At 39.8% G+C, this 8,118-nt stretch overlaps 1 long non-coding RNA gene across 1 annotated transcript; it reads right to left on the bottom strand.

Moving 5' to 3' along the window:
* Window positions 1–4,864: 4,864 nt before the first annotated feature.
* LOC116568908 lies at window positions 4,865–8,075 on the bottom strand. Its single transcript, XR_004276777.1, has 3 exons — window positions 7,909–8,075; window positions 5,489–5,603; window positions 4,865–5,019 (listed from the first exon to the last, which is right to left on the bottom strand). It is a non-coding gene; the product is annotated as an uncharacterized LOC116568908 (long non-coding RNA).
* Window positions 8,076–8,118: the final 43 nt, after the last annotated feature.

Raw genomic sequence — 8,118 nt, 5'->3', positions numbered from 1 at the left:
GGAGTGTGGCATTTACAGCTAATGACATTTTTCATTCATTCAGAATATTCTATGAATATGTTATCATTAAAAATTAACTTTGATTACCAGTTTTAAATTTTTGAAACCCTGTATGGCTCCCGATAGATTAGTTCATATGTTTTGACTGTTTGGACAGTCTGAATGAGAAATACTAGCTTTTCAACAACTTTTTGATCATACCAGTACTTTAAGTATGGTCACTGAAATAGTCTTTATAGTGAATCCATGCAAACCTTGTTTCCACTGTAAGTTAGCATTTTCCGTCACAAATGCATGTGTGTATATGTAAATGTACATCAGATTTTATAGATAGCCTTCTAGAAACCTAGATGAAACTTGGAAAATTATTTATGGAAGGTATTGTTTTCCCTTAACTTTTCCAGATAATTGAAAGGTATTTAAACTTGCTCTGTAATCCTTGTACTTTAGAATGACAGTTTTCTTCAATTTTCAGTGGCACTGTTTGCCTTAGTTGTATTTAATATGGAGTAAGAGACTCAAACGGAACCCCTCTAGTAGTTAAATGTTGTTAAACTTTATTTTCACACTATTTTGAAGTATTTTGAAGGACTTTAGAACACCCTTCCTCACCCTGGGTGGCTCAGTTGGTGAAGCGTCTGTCTTTGGCTTAGGTCCTGCTCCCAGGGTCCTCAGCTGGAAGAGTCTCTGATCAGGCTCCCTGCTCAGCGGGCAGTCTGGTTCTCCCTCTGCCTGCTGCTCTCTCACTCTCTCTCTTTCTGACAAATAAAATCTTAAAAAAATTTGACAGAGATTTGAAAACAAAACAAAACAAAAACAAAAAAACCCTCCCCAAAGATCTTCATAATAAGTATTTCACATTTTTAAAAATGCTTAAATTTCAGTTGGTAGTAGCAAGACCACCACATAGAATTTGTGTGGGTTGTGTTATGCAGATGGGCACCCAACCAAGATGAGGATGGTGGGTAGTAATTAAGCCTCTAGTAGGCAGTAAGTACTGTGCCCTGGCAAATGAAGTTGCATTCACGTAGAGGCATCAGTACTTCTTGATTTTTACCAAGGCACATGGTCACCTGGTGAAGGTGCATTTGGGGTTGTGTTTACCTAAGCACTTAACTGGTTTGGTTGCCATATTTATTCAAAAAAGGACACTTAATCTTTAATGCAACAAGGCATCTTCAGAAGTAGGAAGCTTCAAAGATCTCAGCAGCGTAGACAGAAAACTTAGTTTGCTTGATAGAAAGTGACAGCCTCTGCCAAAAGCGTCTAGACAGACAAATCCCAGCAAGCACATAGTATTTTCCTTGCTAACAGGAACATTGAAGGGGAAGGTGTTAAGAAAGAAGAAAAAAAGGCACTCTAACTTTCAGCTCTGGGCAACAGTGTAGCATTCAAAGTTGGTGGCCCTTTTTCTAGGAGTAGCTTCCAACAGGGGCAGGTGAAGACAATGTGGTTTTTGTGTTTTAAAATGAACTTTTTTTTCTAAAGTAACAAGCAGTTGTAGCAAAGGTATATTTTACAAGTCAATAGAATCTTTTAAATGGTGTTTGAAGCCAAGGACTTCTTTGCATATGTAGGCTAGTATATTAAAATAATTTATGGAACCATAAATGATGCATGTCAAGACATATTCTACCTACTTTTAAAAGGAATAGAAAACAAGATGTTATGTTTAGCACTTTAACCTAAAACCACTCAACTTGAATCCTTATTTCTGGAAATGAGATTGTATGTTATCAGAAAAAATTTAGTTTTATTTGAACACCTCGGTGCTAACATGTATGTGTAGTTAATACTATTCTGCTATCTCAGGAATATATTTTTTTAAATGTTGTTATTTAAATATTATCAATTTCTGTAAATGCAGTTTAATTAATGTGAGACCAAAAATGTCTCACTTTTCAGTTAGGAATCATTGCTATCATATCAATGCTACGTTTCATAAAGAGTAAGGATGATAGGCCTCTCCCAAAGGAGATGGAAAGTTTTTATTTTTGTTTTTGTTTTTTAAGTAGGCTCCATACATAGCATGGAACCCAACTTGGGACTTGAATTCATGAGCCTGACATGAGCCTGAGCCAAGATCAAGAGTCTGATGCTGAACTAACTGATCCACCCAGACGTCCCAGAGATATCTGGAAGGATTTTTAAACATACCCTCACAGGGCTACCTAGATCTTAAATCATGGGATTGCCAAAAGAATGTTGGTTACACAATAGGTTGCTCAAGAGATACTAATTGTGGCTAAATTACCTTAGCTATCAGCTACTATAGACTTGTTGATGTTGAAGTCTTTACTTCAACCAATAATGTAATGCATTAGCCATATGCTGTGTTTACATTGTCATGGAGAGAGGGGCTGGAACTGGGGAGAAGGAAGGGCTTAGTATAAAGACAACTAAATCAGATGCAGCCTTTTAGCTGCATTCCAGGGTTACAGGGAATGTTTAATGCTGTTATACAAAAGTAGTATGTTTCATGTTTCTGTGAATTCCAACCAAAAAGCCTTCTGCAGAAAGAGGCAGTATCATGCCCACCTATATGCCTATATAGAATCGTGACTTTGCCCAAGTCAGGTTAAAAAGCAGAAAGAATTTATACCCTTACAAACAAGGGCGATTAATTAGCAGTAATTTTGTAAGTAATATTAGAAGTAGCCTCCTTAAAATACCATGCCAAAAGAAAAAGAAAAAGTCTAGGAAGAGCCCTGGGCAATTAAAAATGCAAAAAGAATCTGACACTAAATGTGTTACTCAAGCAAGAAAAACATACTCTAGTTTTGAACACTGGGAGAATAGTGTGTGACCAAAACAGACTTGAATAATAAGAACCAGATTAAGACAGCTGTATCTATTAAAGGATGTCAAAATTCCTTTGTGAAGAAAGTAGTGGAGATTACCAAAGTCCCTGTAAGTTCATCTCCCTAGGTTGTGCTTAAATGTATAGTAAGTTGCAATTTATGTTACTGTGCCCAGTGTGATCAACTTGCCATCTGGTGCCTGGCTGGTCTTGGGGGCTTGTGCCATGTCAGTGTTGGTCTCTTGTTTCTGGCAGGTTGAACACTTGACAACAGAAACTTCAGCTTCAGTGAATAGGAGTCCATGCTGTCAAGCCAAGCCTGTACATGACTTTTTTCCTGCCACCATAGTCCTTTTGCTTACATACCCATTGTGCTAACATTGGAGAAGCATTAACATGTGATAAGATTCTTATACTTCATGCCCACCCCCATATGCCATCTGTCTCTACCCCTTGTATTCAATCTTCAGATCTTTTTAAGATCTGAAGTCCCTTTCTAAGACCCTTAACAGCCAGTCACGTCATTTTCCCTTCTCACCAGTCCACATATATTCTAAACTTGGGCCAGTTCTCTTTCCATACAAAGGTGATGATTAGAGGTATACCACTTGAAGCTCTATTAGGAAGATCTGTAACTTGCTTTCAGTGCCACCACTGAGTGGAGCTGTATGGCAACTACTATATATTTTCAGCTTGCACCCACAGAAGCAGCTAATTCCCTGATTTAAGTTTGGGATTTTTCATCTGGTCCAAAGGCATGGCCCATACACCTGTAGGTGGGTACTGAGAGAGAGGAACTGATGTGATAGCAGTGGATGACATGGGACCTGGGCTGCCTGCTCATTCCTTGAGCTCTCTAGTCTTGCTCTAGCTCAGTCCTGGATGTACCACTTCCATTTTATAAGGATTATTGGTGCATCTGCCCAATCAGATGACTTGATAGATCTAATGACTGAGCCTCAGCCCATGACTGGCCTTGTGACCACATGATGGTTTTTGCCCCACAAACAGCCACTTCATCTCTCATATGTCATCATCTCATACAAAAAACTGTTTTCATTTTTCCAAAGGTACATAATTCCCCACTGAAGATGGCATAGTTTAAGTCTTCAGGGAAAGTTGTCATTTCCCTATTGGGGCTTTTCATAAACTCCAGTTTTCCTATCACTGATAGATACCTCTCAAACCTTTGAACCTGCCTGGTTATATGACTGCACAGCTATTTTTTGCTCACAGCTGACAGCCTTTCATGCCCTTGGGTGGAAGTAGTACTCCCATTTGGAAGATCCTCCCTCCAGAACCTGAAGAGGCTTTCCAGTGTAATGGTTCCTTCATGTTTGGAAAGTTCAGTAATTAGTATTTTACTTTGATGTATTTTTTTTTAAAGATCTTATTTATTTGAGAGAGGGAGCATGAGAGGAGAGAGGTCAGCGGGAGAAACAGACTCCACCAAGCAGGGAGCCCGACGTAGGACTCGATCCCTGGACTCCAGGATCATGACCTGAGTGGCAGGCAGTTGCCCAACTGAGCCACACAGGTGCCCTGTCTTTTATTCCGGATGGGATGTTCTGGCATGCCCCTGGCCATTGGATCTCTAAAAATGTTATTGATGTGACCGGTGCCTGACTCCTATTAGGGTACATGTCTCACGCCCTAGAGGACATGCGCCTGGAAGACATGTGCCACATAGTTCCAATGTGCTAGCAACTTCTTAATCATATGGTCTGATAAATATATCAGTATAATGGGTTAATGTGATGTTCTCAATGGCATCCTCTTCAAATTTTAACAGAGGACAAGTAAACTGTATACTGTTAATCTTTACCCTGTGAATGCAATCTGTTCCTGATTTTTTTCTGACCTGGATGGAAAATTATGCATCCACCCAAACAATGTTGCATATCATGTACCTGAGGCTATGCTCATTTGCAGTGAAAATGGTATCACATATGGCACTGCGTCTGTGGTTGAGGCTACTCCTTAGTGCAGTTTGAGGCAGTCTATTGTTATTCTTTATAACCCAGATGAATAAAATGGGAATCAACTATCTTTAGATATTTAACAGGGGCGTCAGTTTCCTCCATCACCAGCACCACTATTACCCCAGATTAAGATATTGCTTTTTATTTATTATTTGGCTGAGAGAGACAGTTTCAGCTTCTCATTTGGTCTTTTCTTCTTTTCCTTTTTTTTGGTTCTTATCCACTAAAATTCTTACCCTATAAGTTGGAGATACAATGCGGTGATTTAGTGAGGTATTAAGTATTTTCTAATAAAACATTCAGAGCCTAAGCAAATGACCCTATTGTCCCACTGAGCCAAAGCTTGGCCAGGACTCCATTTATTACCTGACTCCCACTATAATAGGTGCTTTGGGTCCCAGGTATCACTGTCGGTCCAGACCCTGAATCCAACAGTAATTCGGATATTCTTAACCCTTTCTCCAATGCAGTGACCCAGGTAAAGGGAGGTAAGTCCCTTTGGGAAAGAGCTAAGGAATAGTTAACCATAGGTACTTAACATGTGATGCAGGGTCCTTCTCCTGGGGACATGACCTTTCTTTCACTTGATGGTTTCTGGGTTGAAAAACTGACTCAGCTCTGGAAATAGATCATGATTCTTGATTGGAGCAACTTCCCACAGCCTCCTGAGACTGATTTATTTTAATGACACATGTTAAAAAATTACCTTGTTATTGTCCATCTGTTTTGCTCTTAAAGGAAGCATGTTCTATTAACCAGCTCCACAACTCTTGACATCAACTCCTTGGCATTAGTCTTGGAAATCACTTTTTGCTTTGACGCTAAAAACAAAGGCAACAAAAATGAAAATAAACCAGTGGGGCTATATTGAACTAAAAAGCTTCTGCACAGCAAAGGAAACTATCAACAAAATAAAAAGACAACCTACTGAATGGGAGGAAATATTTGCAAATCATATTTATGAAAAGGGGTTAATATCCAAAATATGTAACTAACTCATACAAATCAATAGCAAAATAATCCAGTTAGAAAATAGAGGAACTGAATAGAAAATTATCCAAAGAGCACAATTTTCTTAGCTCTGTGAATAAAGCTTTAATACTGTAAAGCAGAGATTGGATATGCTCACTCTCACATTAACAATAAGTTTTCCGGGGCGCCTGGGTGGCTCAGCGGGTTAAAGCCTCTGCCTTCAGCCCAGGTCATGATCCCAGGGTCCCGGGATCGAGCCCTGCATCGGGCTCTCTGCTCAGTGCAGAGCCTGCTTCTCTCTCTCTCTCTCTCTCTCTCTCTCTGCCTGCCTCTCTGCCTACTTGTGTTCTCTGTCAAATAAATAAAATCTTAAAAAAAAAAAGTTTTCCTGGGGCGCCTGGTGGCTCAGTGGGTTAAGGCCTCTGCCTTCGGCTCGGGTCATGGTCCCAGGGTCCTGGGATCGAGCCCCGTATCGGGCTTTCTGCTTGGCGGGGAGCCTGCTTCCTCCTCTCTCTCTGCCTGCCTCTCTGCCTACTTGTGATCTCTGTCTGTCAAATAAATAAAATCTTTAAAAAAATAAGTTTTCCTAATATTACAACTTATTTGTATTTGTATACTGTAGAACTAAAGTGTCTGTGTGGCCATTATGTAGTCCTTTCTAATAAAATATACAAAACCATCAGAAATACCAAGAGTAACTATTTAAGGACCTCACAAGCCTGAGATCATGAGCGGATCTGAAACCAAGAGTCCACCACTTAACCAATTGGGCCTCCCAGGTACCTCCATGCCCTTGGGTTTTAATTCTTTTTACTGTACCTACTGTGAAATCTCTTGCATCAAGGTGTAAAGTGTACCATTGAAATCTTTTAGCCCCTATTCAGGCTATAATTCATGTCATATATAAAATTCTTAAGTGTCTTATTTATTTGAAAATTTGGGAAAATTTTTTTGAAATGGTAAAAAAAGGTCAATGAGCTACGGTTACTTAAATATGATAGAATGTTCTCTCAAGGGAAAAAAAGAGTCCCTCTCTACTGTTTGCTTGTAAAACCATGTCTAAGTTGTATTTAATACTGAATACCACACTTATCTGGGACACTGACATACTGTAGTGTATTTTCAAATCATCATGTTGGAAACCTGAAACCATGTCACAGGAGGCAGGGGTAAAAATTTTTTTCCACTGGGGAAGGAAAAAAAAACCCATCTCCGCAGAGCAAGCATCATGTGTAAGATTCTTCTTCATGCTCTACAGGACCAGAATCAGGATGGAGGTTATAAAAACACAGGTTCCACCAGGGAAGTGTGGAAAAAAGACTCAGATCTGAAGACAGGATATCCAGTCTACTCTATAGTCATGGAACCTTAGGAAAAGTCTTTTAAATTCTGTAAGCTTCTTGTGTCCAATAGAACTGTCTGCAATGATGGAAATGTTCTCTATCTTTGCTCTACAATACAGTAGCTGCTAGTCATAGGCAGTACAGAAATGTGTCTAGTGTGACCGAGGAACTGAATTTTAAATTTTATTTACTTTTAATTAAATTGAAATAGATACATGTAGCTAGTGGTTACAGAATTTGGAAGGTGCAGCTCTAAGCCTGAATTTCCTCCTTTCTGAAATGGGAATAATAATACTTATCAAATTGCTGATCCAAGGTTCAAAGGGCGTTATATGTGACCCTAGAAAAACTGTATCATACTACATAAGAGCTAATTATGGTGATAACTAATAATTCTTGTATTACTATCTTATCCTCAAGAGTTTCTAACATTTGGAATTAGAGGAAAATGGAATTAGCCACCTGAGAAGGTAGAGTTCCTTAAGTCTGGTTTTCACAAACAGGTTTGAGACAGGCAGAGATCAGAAAAAGGACAAAACATCCTGGACCCTTGGGCTAAATCCAAGACATCGTTCCAGTGTCTGCATTGACCTTGATGTTCCCGCCTGACTCGCCTGGCTGAGTTAATGATCCTCCTCTAAGCATTACCAGGGCACCTTCACACCGTAATGTAAAAAACGGTGTTCACTCTACTGTATCTGCAAGCAGGTGCCTCTTACACTCGTGTTACTCTCGGTTGTGTCCCCCTACTTAGTCAACCACCGAGCACACAGTAGGTCCTCACTAAATGTTTGATGAATGATTAACTTACCACGTACTTTTGAGGGTGTGATTCCCTGATAGTAATTTAAGTAACTACCGTATCTGTGGAAAACATTACGGGTCTTCATGGACCACGGAGTGAAGGAGTACTGGTTCTCGCAGAGGCGCAGTCGGGATATTTCGGTGCCCAGAAGGGCCTGCCTTCGATGACCTCTCTTCTGCCCTTTCTGTCTTCCGTGGTCACGAGGTCGCGACAGTC

The sequence above is a fragment of the Mustela erminea genome, chromosome 11, assembly GCF_009829155.1.
Source record: "Mustela erminea isolate mMusErm1 chromosome 11, mMusErm1.Pri, whole genome shotgun sequence".
Taxonomy (NCBI): Eukaryota; Metazoa; Chordata; class Mammalia; order Carnivora; family Mustelidae; genus Mustela; species Mustela erminea.
Note: the sequence above shows the minus strand (reverse complement) of the source record. Positions and strands in the feature narration are given on the sequence as shown.